The sequence below is a fragment of the Myotis yumanensis genome, unplaced genomic scaffold (genome assembly GCF_028538775.1).
Source record: "Myotis yumanensis isolate MYYU_CA2020_CCGP unplaced genomic scaffold, mMyoYum1.0.hap1 SCAF_2, whole genome shotgun sequence".
NCBI lineage: Eukaryota > Metazoa > Chordata > Mammalia > Chiroptera > Vespertilionidae > Myotis > Myotis yumanensis.
Genome location: NW_027223753.1, coordinates 46,803,266 through 46,817,915, shown reverse-complemented (window position 1 = coordinate 46,817,915; position 14,650 = coordinate 46,803,266). Strand labels below are relative to the sequence as shown.

General features: G+C 42.3%; 1 protein-coding gene across 1 annotated transcript in view; it reads left to right on the top strand.

Annotated features, from left to right (window-relative positions):
• Positions 1–468: 468 nt before the first annotated feature.
• JAK1 (Janus kinase 1) overlaps positions 469–14,650 on the top strand; it is a 138,484-nt gene continuing 124,302 nt past the window's right edge. Inside the window, exon 1 of the mRNA XM_070405286.1 lies at positions 469–666. The gene's annotated coding sequence lies outside the window, so the exon portion shown is untranslated. The remainder of the gene's footprint in view (positions 667–14,650) is intronic.

The following is a 14,650-nucleotide window of genomic DNA, read 5'->3' as shown; positions in this document are numbered from 1 at the left end:
GGATCTGAAGTAACCTATCAGCGTTGGAAGATTGATTTCTTAAATTCCCGTTAGCCAAGTGCTACACACGCTCACCTCTTACTGGGTCGGGACAGGGGTCGGGGGCTCTGATAAATGCACCGCAGCGCACCAAGCTGCGGAGGGCACGCCACGCCGGGCCGGGGTCGACCGGCGGCGCAATCCCGACCATCTTTCTTTCTGCGCCGGCTGATCGCTCCTCGCCTAAAAGCCGCTGTGAAACCCGCCGAGCTAGAGGCGGGGGCGTGAGCGGAGCCGGATGCGGGCGTGGCCGAGAGGCCGAAGCGCTGGGTCGGGCGCGTCGGCGGCACCGCTGCCTCCGCGGTCCCCGCCCCCCTTTCCGGGGCAGCCACTCGGGACGTCACGAGGGGGCGGAGCCGGCCGCGGGAAGGCAGGCGAGGCAGCCGCGGGGCGGGGCGGTGGGAGGCGGTCGCGTCGCCCAGCGCAGGCCGCGGCGGCCGCCGAGTACCCAGCAGCCGCAGAGAGCGCGGGCCTGCGCCCCGACCCCGGTCGCCCCCTCGGCGCCCCTTCGTCCGCCCCGGGTGCGCGCATGCCGGGGCCCCGCGGGGCTGGCCGCTGAGCAAGGAGGCCGCCGAGCCGAGCCGCGCGGCGACCCGGAGCCCCCCGGCCCGGGCGCACACGGAAGTGGTGAGTGTCGCCGAGGGGAGGTGGGGACGCCCGCGGCCGCCGCCGACGGAGCGGGAGGCGCGGGACCCGGCGCTGGCGGGAGGCGCGGCCGCGGCGGTCGGTCCGTGCGCGCCGAGTCCCCCGTGCCGCTCGGGAGCGCGGCGCCGGACCGAGGGCCCGGGCTGGCGGAGGTGTGCGGGCGGGGGATTTCCAGGCGAGCGGCGCGGCGCGGAGCGGAGCGGGGCGTGCTGGCGGCGGGGAGGGCGCGGGGCCGGGGCCCGAGGCCGCGAGGGGAGAGGGGAAGGCTGAGCGCCCCCTCCCCGGGAGCGCACCGCAAGTTTTCCTCCCGAAGCCCGGGGCGCTGACATCCTGTTTATACCCACGGAGCTGCGGGCGCGGGCAGGCGGGCTGACGTCCCTCGTCGCCCGGGGAATGTGGCCGCCAGCTCGCGGGGAGACTTGCCGGGGGGCGAGAGGAGGTTTCTTCCTGCCTCGGGATGGAGGCTGAGGGTCGTAGCGGTTTTCCTCCGTGGCCATGTCAGCCAGGGAAAGTTTCTGGGGTTGGGGGCCGTATTCGCGGCGGCTGGTGGGTGTCTGTGGACGCAGGTGACGCCCCCTCCTCTTAGGTTCTGTTGGGAACCAGGCCCTGGGCAGCCCCCGAGAAGGGCGAACGAAAGACGCACCCCGAGGTAGAGGGCCGGGAAAGAGAGACACAGAGACAGAGACACACAGAGATAGAGAGAGAGAGACCTAGGGCATTGCACATCCCACTGTAAAAGGACTTATTAACTGAAACTGGGGCTCCCTCCTCAGACCCCATCCGCGCGCGCGGGGGTCAAGAATTAGAGAGACGTCGCATGAATATCAACTCCCCTCACAAGTCGCTCTTCAAGGTTCCAGGGATGTGGGCTCCTTGCGCGTGTGTTTACCAAGGATGGGGGTGGGAGGGGGAGGGGGCGACGACTAGATAAAAGGTCTGATGATCGCCAGGTGTTTGTGCACATTTTTTAAAAATTGGATGTGTATTCTCTCTGAATTCCTATGTGGCTCTGGGAAGAGGACCTTGTCCTTCCTGCCGCTCCTTTTAATACGCGTCCATGAGCTGCCTTCTGCCCCTGGTTGGATATATGTTATTAGGATTCTCCTTTTCTGTTTAGAATCGGAGTTTTTCTTAGTTGCTGGCGTTTACTAGTACAGCTGTATACAATTGTTATTACTTGTTTGGAGTGAGGAAAGCATTAACAACCTTGGAGAGTTAAAGCATACTAAGTATAATACAGAAACAATTAGATGTGATCATGGAGTATGATTGTTGGTTATTCTTTAAGAAAAGGATTCGAGTATGGCCATATACACAGTGGGGGGAAATTTTCTTTAAAGCGAGCATTTTATATTGATTAAATCTTTATTCTTTGTTTTCAAGCCCCCATTTTGAGTTGTTTCTTGCTTTTGCTTTTGGTGACTCTGATGTTTTCCAAGACCTGAGAGTTGTTTTCACTGAAGGATCAATGTGTTCTTTTGTACTTTGTGGTGAAGGTTAATGGAGACCAGACACTTTGGGTACAATATGCTTTGTAATATGGAGAAAATGTCTCCTATATATAGATCCAGATCACATTTAAAGATGTAAGTACATCATACTTGAGTATTTGTGGGCATTATGAATATGATACAACCTCTTCTTAATTCTATATGTTATATTAACTAAGCAATTTCATTTTATCTTAGTTTTAATAAATAGCTGCAAAATGTATTTTTTAATACTATAGTGTGACACTGCGGTAAGTAAAAGTCAATTTAAATAATTTCCCCAGTGCACAATATACTAATTATTACTATTGGGAAATGATGATAGAGGGTGACTACATTGTACATATATAGATAAAATAATTCAAACATTTTCCAAAATATAACTACATTTCAATTTACAGTCGTAATTTGGGTAGTCTTAATATCATTTTGGCCAATGCTATACAGGCACTTGTAATTATTTCTGATCATTTGGCATCTACCCTTTACAGATTTAAGTTATTAGGGGGAATTAGATTGCAAAATCTTTTCAGTTCAGGCATGTGCTAAAATGCTGGTGAAAATAATGAATTTTGAGGGTGGAGTTGGCTTTTGTAGGAATAGAAGCTCAGATGAAATAGCATGAAGAAACTTAAACTGAGTGTCTATAATAGGATTGTGAGGTTGGCCAGTTTAGATTCTGGGTTCACAAGCACTAGGGTCAGACAATAAATTCTAGTAATATTCTAAAGTTATCATTCTATTTCTTCTGAATCGATTTAAGTAACACATATTTGGATAGAAACACAGCTGAAGCAAGTATTTAGAACATATGTAGGTTTATATGTACTCAGTTTTATACAGGGAACAATAGGTATAATTGTATTAATAAGGTTTATTAGCAAAGAACAAGACCTGTTTTCTAGCTCCTCTGATAAGGATTTTTCCCACTAAACACATACATTCATTTTTATATATCTTTATTATGTATATCCTTATTATGTTATAATGAGATGATATGCTTTTAGATTCATCCTCTAAGATGTGAATATTTGTACAAGGAGATTTTCTTACTCATTTCCACATTTTAAACAGTGGTTTTAAGTGGATAGGGAATTGGTTAATTAACTGAATCTTGCTGAGCAAGCAGCATCTGGTGCACTGTTGTTTATTGTGGCTCAGTGTATATGGGGCCTTGTCATAGAGATGCCAGAAGGAGCATCACAGATTCTTTTAGACCAATGTTTCTCAACGGGGTATGATTTTTGGGTCCAATGAGATATTTGTAGTTTCTGTAGGCATTTTTTCTTGTTTTTGTTATAACTTGATGGTGGTGGGGAGAGGGCGAGGCAGTATTACTTCTACACAGTGGGTAGAGGAGAGGATGCTGCAGCTAAACATGAGTGGGGCCGCCCCCTACAACATGACAGTAGTGCTGGGCTTGGGAAATCCTGTTTTTGAATGCCGGGTAGGGAACAAGATCCAGGCAACAGTCATGGGAAAGTGTTTTACTTCAGACTCCTGTAAAATGGAACTAAACATCTTCATCGTGGCCATCTCACAAATGTGTTGGCAAAAATCAGATAAATAATGCGTGGAAACTGTGAGTGCAAACACAAATTGTAACTATTATGAAGACACGATATTTTTAAATAAATGAGTTGTTACATATACTGGTGGTTGAGGAAAGGGGTTAAGGCAATATGTTGAGAAGATTGGATGGTTTGGTATTGAGTTTTTTTGCTGTTCTTTTTTTTGGATAAAGGATTTTTAAATGTAGTTTTCTTATTAAAACATACACTTTTTAGCTCTATAATTTCTTTAAACATAAAGATTATTTTCTCATAACAAGAGGGAAAACTCACTGTAGAAGAATTAGAAAATTTAGTAAAGTTAGAGGAGAAAAGTCATGTGGTCAACTCCCTTCCCCATTAAGCACAATCAAGCTCTTACCAATTTTTTTCTTTTAAGAGTCATTAAAATTGGAAAGAAAGTTAATGATGGGAAAAGGGGGAACAGTTGGTGACCAAGGAAGGTGCTGTTTGTTTCTCTGTTCTTCATTTTATCTTTTTTAATGATTACCATGTGCAGGTAAATTCAGTTAAAAGAGACGTTGGAGAAATTGGCTCATTGCTTTTATACTTTGCAGGCTACCCTCCAAGCCCTGTTCTCATTAGGCATGTTGTTTCCTCTCTGCTTCTTGTTCTCCCCTGCACTGGGCTAGGTGTGCCACTATTGCTTCCTGTCTTGAAAACCCTATGGTAGCGTGGGGTTTTAAATAGCTGCCATGTTGAAATAATCGGGTTTCAGGGGCAGGAAGCTACTTCCTATGAGTATTCTTCCTTTTGAAGTGCACTAACTTTTTTAAGCAACAAGAGAGCATACAACATTAAGTTCATTTCCGTGATATATTTACTTCTTAGGTTTTATGTGATTCTTAACAACTGGCAGTGGCCACATATCTTTTCCCTGGTGCTCTGTGAATAAATTGCTCAGCCTAGAGGCAAGATCTGCTTTAGAAGCAAGATGAAAATTTCTGTTGATTGATGAGAGAGAGAGAGAGAGAGGAAGCGAGAAAGAAAGAAACATCTATTTGTTCCACTTACTTATACATTTCATTGGTTGATTCTTGTATGTGCCCTGACCAGGGACTGACCCCACAATATTGCCGTATTGGGACGATGCTTTAACCAACTGAGCCGCCCAGCCAGGGCACAAAATGAAAATTTCTTTAAGTCTGCTCTGGCCAGAAGACAGAGCTGGTCTCTGTTGGAATATGTTTATCTTTAGTAACTGAATTTACTTAACGTAATATTCACATAGCACTTTGTTCATATATTCATTCAGTAAATACATATTGAGCTCCTGCTGTGAGTCTCAGGGAGTGAATAAACAGACAGAAAGAACAAAGGCAAAAATCCTTGCCCTTACAGAGTTTATAGTCTAGTGGAAGACCCTTGGGCCTGTTCATTCAGTGTTTCTCAGTTGCAGATTTTACACATTCAACTAAGAAAATCCTAGTTAGTGGTAGAAACCTTCAACGTTTTCTAGAAACCTTCATGGCATTCCTTAAATCTGAGGACTAAGAAGAAGTCCCCCCCCCCCCCCCCCGCCCCTTTTTTTACAGACTAATGAACTCGTTCTTTGTATATACTAACATCTCTGGGTACCTACTAAGTTCCTGGCACTGAAGAGAGTTAACCCTGCTTGGAGCAAATGGTGGGTGGAATAAGAAGCTGCTGACAGGATTGCAATTGAACATGCTCAAAGAATAGGTTTTCTTTAGATTGAAAATCAGTGAGGAATCTGGTCCACAAAAGGTATTTTAACTCTTCAGGGAAACTTATTTAAGAGTGATCTGGGAGAGGAGGCTGACTGGAGGAACCTAAAAACGAGTGGTGGCTTGCAAAGAAGGCAGTAATAACTTGAGCCTAGCTTGGGGAGACTAAATCAGGTCAACTTATTATACCTGTAGAGAGATCAGAGATTGAGTCATTGTATTTATCCTTGTTTTTCATAATCTGTGTTTTGGAGGCTCTGGAGCCAAACTGCTTGGTTTGATCCCAGCTGTGAGAATGTGGGCAAGTTACTTTTATTTCCTTACTCATCAAATGAAGATGAAGATGGTGTCTACCTCTAAGATTGAGGACTGAATGACTACACCTAGAGATTTTGGAATGGTGCTAGGCACAAAGCTAACTTGGTGTGTGTGTGTGTTTGTATTGGTGAACATGCTGTGTGTCAGAAAAATAAAGAGCTCAAATTATATTAAGAATGCTTTTTAAGATTGTAGGGAAGTGCAACCCCTAAATGCAAACAGAGTGATTGACTAATTCTCTATTAGGTAGGCTTCAGTTAGAAAAGGATAAATCACAAAAGTTTAGGCACTTAAAGAAGGCAGTTTCTCAAGTCTAGAAGAGTATATTATATAGACAGCACCTAAAGCAGCGGTTCTCAACCTGTGGGTCGCGACCCCTTTGGCGGTCGAACGACCCTTTCACAGGGGTCGCCTAAGACCATCCTGCATATCAGATATTTACATTACGATTCATAACAGTAGCAACATTACAGTTATGAAGTAGCAACGAAAATAATTTTATGGTTGGGTCACAACATGAGGAACTGTATTTAAAGGGCCAGAAGATTGAGAACCACTGACCTAAAGTGATAAATTAGGTTTTACTCTGTTTTTAAGGACAGATGAGAAATAAAGGTGTCTTTAATTTAACTTTAAATGCCATCCAAAGTATATAATTTGGTAGGAATGTACTAGAGTTTCTTGGAAAGTTAATATAAAGATACTGTGTTGCTATCACTGATTCTTAGCAAGGTTGGACTGTTGGCAGGGGAGTACATGCATACCTGTTTGTAAAATGGTGTCTTCAGAGTCACATGGAAATAAAAAAAATCTTATAAATCAGATAATGTGCCAGGGACTCGTAATATATATTCAGTCTCCCCTGAATGCTGTTTTATTAGTTTCTATTTCTGTGTATGTATTGTGCTTTCCTAAAGCATGGTTTACCCAAAATATAAAATTGTACAAAAAATCGGCTTTTCCTACTAATCATATTTTAAATATGTCTTTAGTTATTTTTCTGTGATGTTTATGTTGCACTTATTCATATTTTCTCAAGAACAATAGTTGCCACCTGATTGGAAAAGAGCTCTCAATGATATTCTTATTTCCTCTGCTTTGATAGCAAAGGAGTTAACTGTCTTTTTCTTGTCTTCCCATTTGAGAAGGAAAAACACAGTAAAACTCCCTAATTTGTATTTGGGGGGAACAGAAGGTGGGGAAGTTCAGTTCAAATGGTAAACAGGTTGACCTGTAGGTATTTTTTTTTTTTTAAAAAAACCCTACAATAGCCGAAACCGGTTTGGCTCAGTGGATAGAGCGCCGGCCTGCGGACTGAAAGGTCCCGGGTTCGATTCTGGTCAAGGGCATGTACCTGGGTCGCGGGCACATCCCCAGTGGGAGATGTGCAGGAGGCAGCTGATCGATGTTTCTCTCTCATCGATGTTTCTAACGATCTCTCTCTCCCTTCCTCTCTGTAAAAAATCAATAAAAAAACAAACAAACAAACAAACAAAAAAACCCTACAATAAACCCTCAGTTTTGTGGACCTCGATTTAATGAACTTCAGATTTAACAGACAAAATTTCTGGTCTGTATGTCATATGTGAAAAGGAACACCCTTTTAATTTTAAAATGCTTTTAACCAAGATTTCTTTATAATTAAATTAACAGGTTATTTTTTGTTATTAATGCACTATTATTTTGGACATACAGATCATAAGTTGGAAAAAACACTAATAAATATTACATATCTACAACTATAGTCTATGTATTTAAATCCAAGAGTCACCGTTCCTAAACAATGTTCAGCGAATGATGAGCCCCTGATCACATTGCATCTCTAGTGGTAATTGGTTCTGGTAATTGGTTCTGTTGTTTCCTGGTGTGACTTTCTGCAGCAGTTTAAATGGTGCCAGCTGATGTTCCATGTGTGATGCCCCAGCCGGGTATTTCTTTCCTCGGGGTGACTGGTGAATGAACGTATTTACTAGGCCTACTCAGTATAAATTTAAAATTATAGTAATACATATGGAAAACTTTTCTGTGAAATTAAACCTTTCACACAAATGTATCTACATAAGTAAAAACAGGTGAACTAATTTGTCAAATTTTTAACATATGCGTTCGGAAAACCTTCTTTGTTGTATAACAGACTTTCAGCTTTAATGGACACCCCCTCGATTGAATTAGTCCATTTCACCAAGGTTTTACTGGATTTTCAGGTACCTTGGGTAAATCAGACAAGTTGGAAGGTATGAAGTAGAAATAGATAAGAACAATTTGTAATTAATGCTCTGGTTTTTAATGGTGGTTTAAAGGGCTTAAGGGCATTAGAAGTAACAACAGTTTATTCAGTTAAGCACAATTATTCTGCAGGCTTATTTGCAGTTAATTTGCCCAGACTGTAGCAAGGCTGTAATTTACAGCAATTTTTTCAATTAGTAGAACTTAAAATAATCTTTTATGTTATGGTAATAAAAGACAAAAGAAAAGGAAATCTCAGGAGAAAACAGTCTGCCAAATGTATATTTTCCCACTGAAAAATCTTGTTATTAAACACACACACAGAGGCGCAGACAGCTGTGATTCATATCATAGAGAGATGCACTGAGTTTTTTTGCCAAGTACCCCTGCAAACCTATTTTAGGGCTAATTTACAAAACTGACTTAAAAAAGTAAGATGCTTAATGCTTAAATTTAAAGTCTGACTAATTTTGTTTAGTTAAAGCCATTTTGTAAAATTTTAGGCTAATCACTGTATATTAGCTATCTAATTGGGAAAATCATTTGACCGACACAATGGTGATATCTCCAAAGAACCCCATCTTTTTAGTCTTTGAGAATGACCATTCGTGAAGAGGGTTTAGAAGTAGGAGGGGGAGGTCAGAGGAAAATGGACTCGCCTGAACATAAATTGTATGCTCACTTGATGTAGATTGAGGAAGTAGGCCACTTGTGATGCACAGACTGGTGGAGATAAAAATGCTCTCAGGTTTTTTGTTCAGCAGTGATTTACAGATCGCTATTATGTGAGCACAGGAGCGGCCTGCTTCCTGCCCTCAGGAAGCTTCTTTGCTAGTGGAAAACACAATAATTCAACAATTATACTACACCTGTTTGTTACAATTATACTAAGTACCAGGACAGATGTTTTAGTTTGCTATAAAGCAGAGGTGGGGGGGGGGGGGGCAGTAAGAAGTGGGGCCCTTTGTGGTACACTTATTTTACATTTAAATTTGACAAGTGAAAGAATTAGGATAAGAATGAGGAAGTTTTCCAGCCAAGAAGAAACAGCATGTGCAAAGGACCTGAGGCAGAAATCTTAAGGGTGAGAGTTGGCCAGGCCAAGAGGATGAGGAAGTTTACCAGCCAGAGGAAACAGCATATAGCAAAGGACCTAAGGTGGATAACACTCTGCCACTGGATCAGAAAGGACAAAGATGCAGGCTGCTGAGGTAGGGAGGAACTTGATCAAGCAGAGTCCTATGGACCATATTACTTAGGCTTTATCATAATATAGCAGGGGAAATTGAGGCTTTAAAACAAGGCATGACATGATGGAATGAGTCATTGTATGAAAGAAAAAAAAGGGATCCCACTCCCATCACTACTCCCCTGGGAGCACCTTGCTCCTCTCTCTCTCCCCACTCTCCTGCCACATGCCTTGAAAGCCTTCACTGCCTCCCACTTAACCCATTTTTTAACCTTTTAAACCTGACACCACCTCCACACTTTTGAGATTGCTTCGAGTGACCTTCTTGCTATTACATTTTGACACCTTTTTTTTGCACTTATTATCCAAAATATTTGATACTGCTAAATACCTCCTTCCTGGAAGATGTCCTGCAACCCTACTGCTGTCTGGCTTCAGAGACACAATACTTGTCTCCTTCCTCTCTGTGTCTTTGCTGTTCTCTTTGGTGTGTCTTCTCTTCCTTTCATCTCTCTCCTTCCCCCAGTGAAGACTTTCCTAAAGGTTCTGCGCATGGCAGATCTCATTTGTTCCTAAACTGTGCAGGTCATGACCTGCTTTCACTTGAAGCTCCAGTTGTCCCTTCTATTCATATTCCTTCTTCACTCCCTACCTCCGCAAATACTGGTCGAGGAGCATCAGGCACTATTCAAGGCAGTGGGGACTCTGTGGGGAATTAGAGGCAAGGCCTCTGTCCTTAAGGAGCTACCTTAAGGACAGAGGTTAAACATGTGGATAAATGGGATAATTTCAGGTAGTTATAAGTGCAATAAAGAAAATGGTAAGGTAATGGGTAGAGAATAATTTGGTGGGTAGGAGAATGCTCACTCTGAGGAAGTGACATCTGAGCTCAGATCTGAGTGATGATTAGGAGCCAGGCCATCTCATCATCTGGAGGAAGGGTCCAGGCAGAGGAAACAGCAGGGGCCTCGGCCCCATTGGGGGTGGGGGTGAGCTTTCCCTTGCAGGCTGGACTGCCTCACCTGGATGCCTTGTGGATACTGCCCATTTAACTGCTCCAAAATTGGTAACTCTCTTTCTCACCCAGCTATACCAAAGGGGGATTTCTTTGTTCCTCTTAACATCTCTGACCACCATCCTCAAAGCCTTAGAATCAGTGGTCAGAAAAGTTTCTCTCTTCGGGGAAAAACTGTAAATATTTTTAGCTTTGAAGGTCATGCCTTCTCTGCTACCTTTATGCAATTCTGCTGTTGTGGAACGAAAGCAAACATAGACAACATGCAAACCAATGAGTGTGGCTGTGTTCCAATAAAACTTTTGGCATGGACACTGAAGTTTAATTTCCAGTTGTCACAAAATATTATTTTCCCCCAACTATTTAAAAAGGTAAACATTTGTAGAGCTTCTTGGTGGCAGGCCAGATTTATTTGGTGGCCAGAGTTTGCTGATTGGTGCCTTAGAAATGTCTTGATCGCTCCCTTTCCTTGCCCCCTTACCCCACAACCAGCAGCTGGCCATGCCCTCTCAGTTTTCCCTCCCAGTATATTGCAGCTTTGCCTTCTCACCATTCCCTGCCACTGATCCAGCTTTCTTTTACTTGGGTGATTGCAGTAATCTAGTCTCCCTGCTCTAGCATTTTCAGTCTCCTCCACATAGACATTGAACAGTCCTCCTGTAGCTTGACATAGAATTTCCTGACCGCCAGCCTTTAGAAGCCCCTGTTGCCTACAGAAAACAGTCCAAAGTCTATCTTAATGTGGTATTAAAGGCTCCATGTGACAAGACTTCAACTTTTTCAGCTTATTTTCCCATTTCTCTCCTTCTACTAGTACACTATGCCAAAATAGGTTATTGACTGTTTTGTATTCGACCCACAAACATTTCTCATATTTTTCTACATTCTTCTTCTTTTTTTAAAAAATGCACTTTACTTATGCCTCATGCTCTCAATCTATGAAAATTCTGTAACTTTCAAGGCCCCTTCAAATGTCCCTGACTCCTCCCACCTCCCCCCAAAGGGAGGTATTGCATGCCCATAGTACTTGGGTGGTGTGGGGTCCTCTTTCCCGGGGCATCATGTTCTGCCTGTACTTCAGTTCTTTTGTGGACTTACCTCCACTGTGCAATCCCAAGGTCCTTGTGGACAGGACCTTGTCTTGTTTATTATGTCCCCTTTCATAGTAGGCACATGAGTGTTGATTGAATAAATGCTAAATCCTCTGTAGATATGTAGAGTTTGTAGAGGGTCAAAGTGGGAACATTTTACTGAAGGGAGTTTGGTCATATTAAATCCTTGATTCTTATATAAAGTAGTATAATTTTGTGAAAGATCACCCAGTGTTTTGGAAGACTTTGGTGGTATTTTTGGTCCTGTCAATGGCTCAGGTAAATACGTTCAGTCAAATTATTGATGTTTTTCTTTAGGAATTTGTGTGTTTCCATTTATAAAAAAGAAAAGAGTGCACTTGTTTTAGGTTGCTATCTTTTTCTTACAATAATCTCCCTGCCTCAGTCTCCTACCAGATCACTTACACATGTAGTAAGTTCTCCTTTTAATGAGTTGTTCTGTTGTATATGTCTTTTGTATTTATATAGATAGCTTCAACTTTTTTTGGGGTGACAGAAATATGAATAAATAAATACTAGTCCCTTGGTTTATTCAATTTAAGGTAACAACAAGATGGTAAAAGGTAAATATCTTGGAAGAAACAGGAAAAAGGCTCCGGGGCAGTATTAGAATCATGATGTGAGTCTGGTGGGAAGTGAGAAAAGTGTTTTTTAAGTGTCTTGCAATCTTTTGGTTAAGTGTTTTATAAGTATCTTGCAATCTTGCTCTTGGGGTGTGTGCACACCTTCCCAAATGAAAGGACAGGGAGAAAGAGGAGACTCAAGGTTAGAAAGCTTTCAGTGGCAGTTGATGCAGGTGCTTTGCATTTGATAATTAACTTAATCTTTTAATAGCCGGAGAGTTGCATCTTAATTGCATCATTTTCTAGATGAGCAAACAAAGCTATTCCTTCTAGCTTTACTGAGATGTAATTGGCAAACCCTTCTACTTTAAAAAAATCTTCCTTCTCCTGTCTTGTCACTTGTCTTTTTTTTTTTTCAGTGACATTGGGATTTAAAATGAGAACCTATCCTGTTTTCCAGTCTAATGCTTCAGAAGCAGTTTTAGGCTCTTGGAGAGTTGGCTCTGTGCACCTGTATGGTATTTGGTATTGTTAGATGCTAAGTAATAAAGAGGATCTGAAAGCATTTGTCAGGGGTGGGGGGCAGTTGTGAGGGGGTGGGTGGTGAAACGGGCAGTTGGGTTCATTTAGCATATTTTCTTGTGAAATATGTTTGACATTCCAAATCAAACTTGATTTACTATTACTTTATGTTACACAGTTATTATATAACATGTCCCATATTTACCTGTTTGGGTATGAGTATACCAGATGTGTTATGAAAGGCAAGCTGGACTTGGAACCAGGAAGAGCTGGGCTGAGGCTGTTCTTTGCCACTTACTGGCTCTGTGACTTTGGGCTCATAACTGATCCTCAATGTTTTTCAACTATAAAATGGATTTTTTAATACCTGTCACAGAGGTTGTTTGTGAAGGTTTATTGAGGGAGTGAAGCATCCATCTTATATAAAAACTGCTGTTTGAAATTTTAACCCTGCTATTTCTGGCTTCTGTAAATGCTTGCTGGCTTAAATAATAAGGAAAATAAGACTAGTACTCCCATTTCAGAGAGGCCATTAAACCTTCCCCAGAAGAAGTTATCAGTGCTGGCATCAGGGCAAGCCTTTGGTTGAGGTCTCAAAGCGCCAGCACATAGGGCCCTTTAAGAACTTGCAAAGGGAACCGGAAAAACCCCATATTGGGGAGACAAAGAGGATAAGATAGTATAAATACAGGAAACTTCCTGTGTGATTTCACCCAGAATTTGAGAAACATTTTCCTCTGGGCCCACTCGTAATAAATGTAACTCCATCTCTCTAAGCATTGCTTGGTTCTTCTCCGGTTTTTGTGTAACAGTAGAACATAGGGAATAGCTTCAGACGTGCCTGGAACTCAGTAGCATTTAATAAATTTCGGTTCCCCACTCCCATTCCCAAATACTAACTAATGCCAGAGATCCTGTAAATAATTATGTAATGTTTACATGTTTATAAGTGAGAACTTTATAATAGATATTACCCAAGGTATGAACTTCTGATGCAGGAAACACCTTTATACAAATGGCTGGGTTCCTACTACTACGAAAGCATCAGTATAGAATAGTGTGGTTCAGACTCCCAAATCTGGAACCAAAGTCTGTGGTTTACTCTGCTTTAGTTTACTAGCTGAATTATCCTGGGCAAGTTATTCAAACTCTTTGTGCCTTGGTTTCCTCATTTGTAAAATGAGGATAATAGTAGTACCTGCCTTCTAGGGTTGTAAGGATTAAATGAGCACGCGTGTGTTTGTACCAACATCCTGTAAGGGTTTGCCAGTCTTACTGTTATCCTTCTTGTCTTCATTCCCCTCCTTGTGTAGGCAGCCCTTATGCTGTCTGGAAATTCCCTGGAGTTCCCCCTCATATCTTCTCTCCTCAGGTGATTCCTGTGTACCTCATTTACCTGTCTTGTCCTCTCTCTTCAGTCCCTTCCTAGTCACTTCATTTTCATCCAGTCTGTCTTTTTCTCATGTCTAATACATTCTCATCAATTACCTTCCTTGTCCATTTTTTGCCTAGCCACTTAAAAAAATCTGTTTTTTTTAAAAATGTGGAAACAGAACATTTTCTAATTATGACCAGTTCAGCCAACTATATGTTAAACTTTTGTACCAAGGAAGATGAAATCCATATTGTCTCAAGCAGTGAAGAAAATAAAATACTTCATTGTTTATTGAATGCTATCTCTATGCCAGACATTCACATCAGTAAAATGAGACTAAGAATGGTTGAGTAACATGTTTAAAGGTACCCAGCTTGTAAGCAGGGGAACTTGGATTTGATTGAAACCAGGCTTGCTGTCTCAAAATCCCTGAGATTAGTTACCTAACAGCCTTCAGGCACCCTCTCACCACTCCATCTGCACTCCTTAATAACCTGCACTTTGCTCTCCCTCAAGCTCCAGCTTCCGAGATGACAAGATCTCTCTCGGCTCTCTTTGGCTGCAGGAATGCTTTTTCTCTTTTGGCAGGACACATGCACAGTGTTTCAGGTACTGTATGTGTGAAATTGGTCTTTTGTGTGTTGGTCTGGAAACATAACCAAATTTATAGCAGTATGTGTTGGGGAAGGGAAAATGTGTTCCAGATCTCAACAACCAATTGGGAATGAAGTTTTAAAAAGGCAAAACTATTTATAAACCAGACCACCAGTGTATTGGGTATTTGTTTTAGTGTGTTACCTGTATGGATATACTTTTAAGGGCTTATGCGTCATATCTGAATCAGGCACATTCTGGAATGTATACACATTATTAATTTGCTTAGCTGTCTGTCCTCAT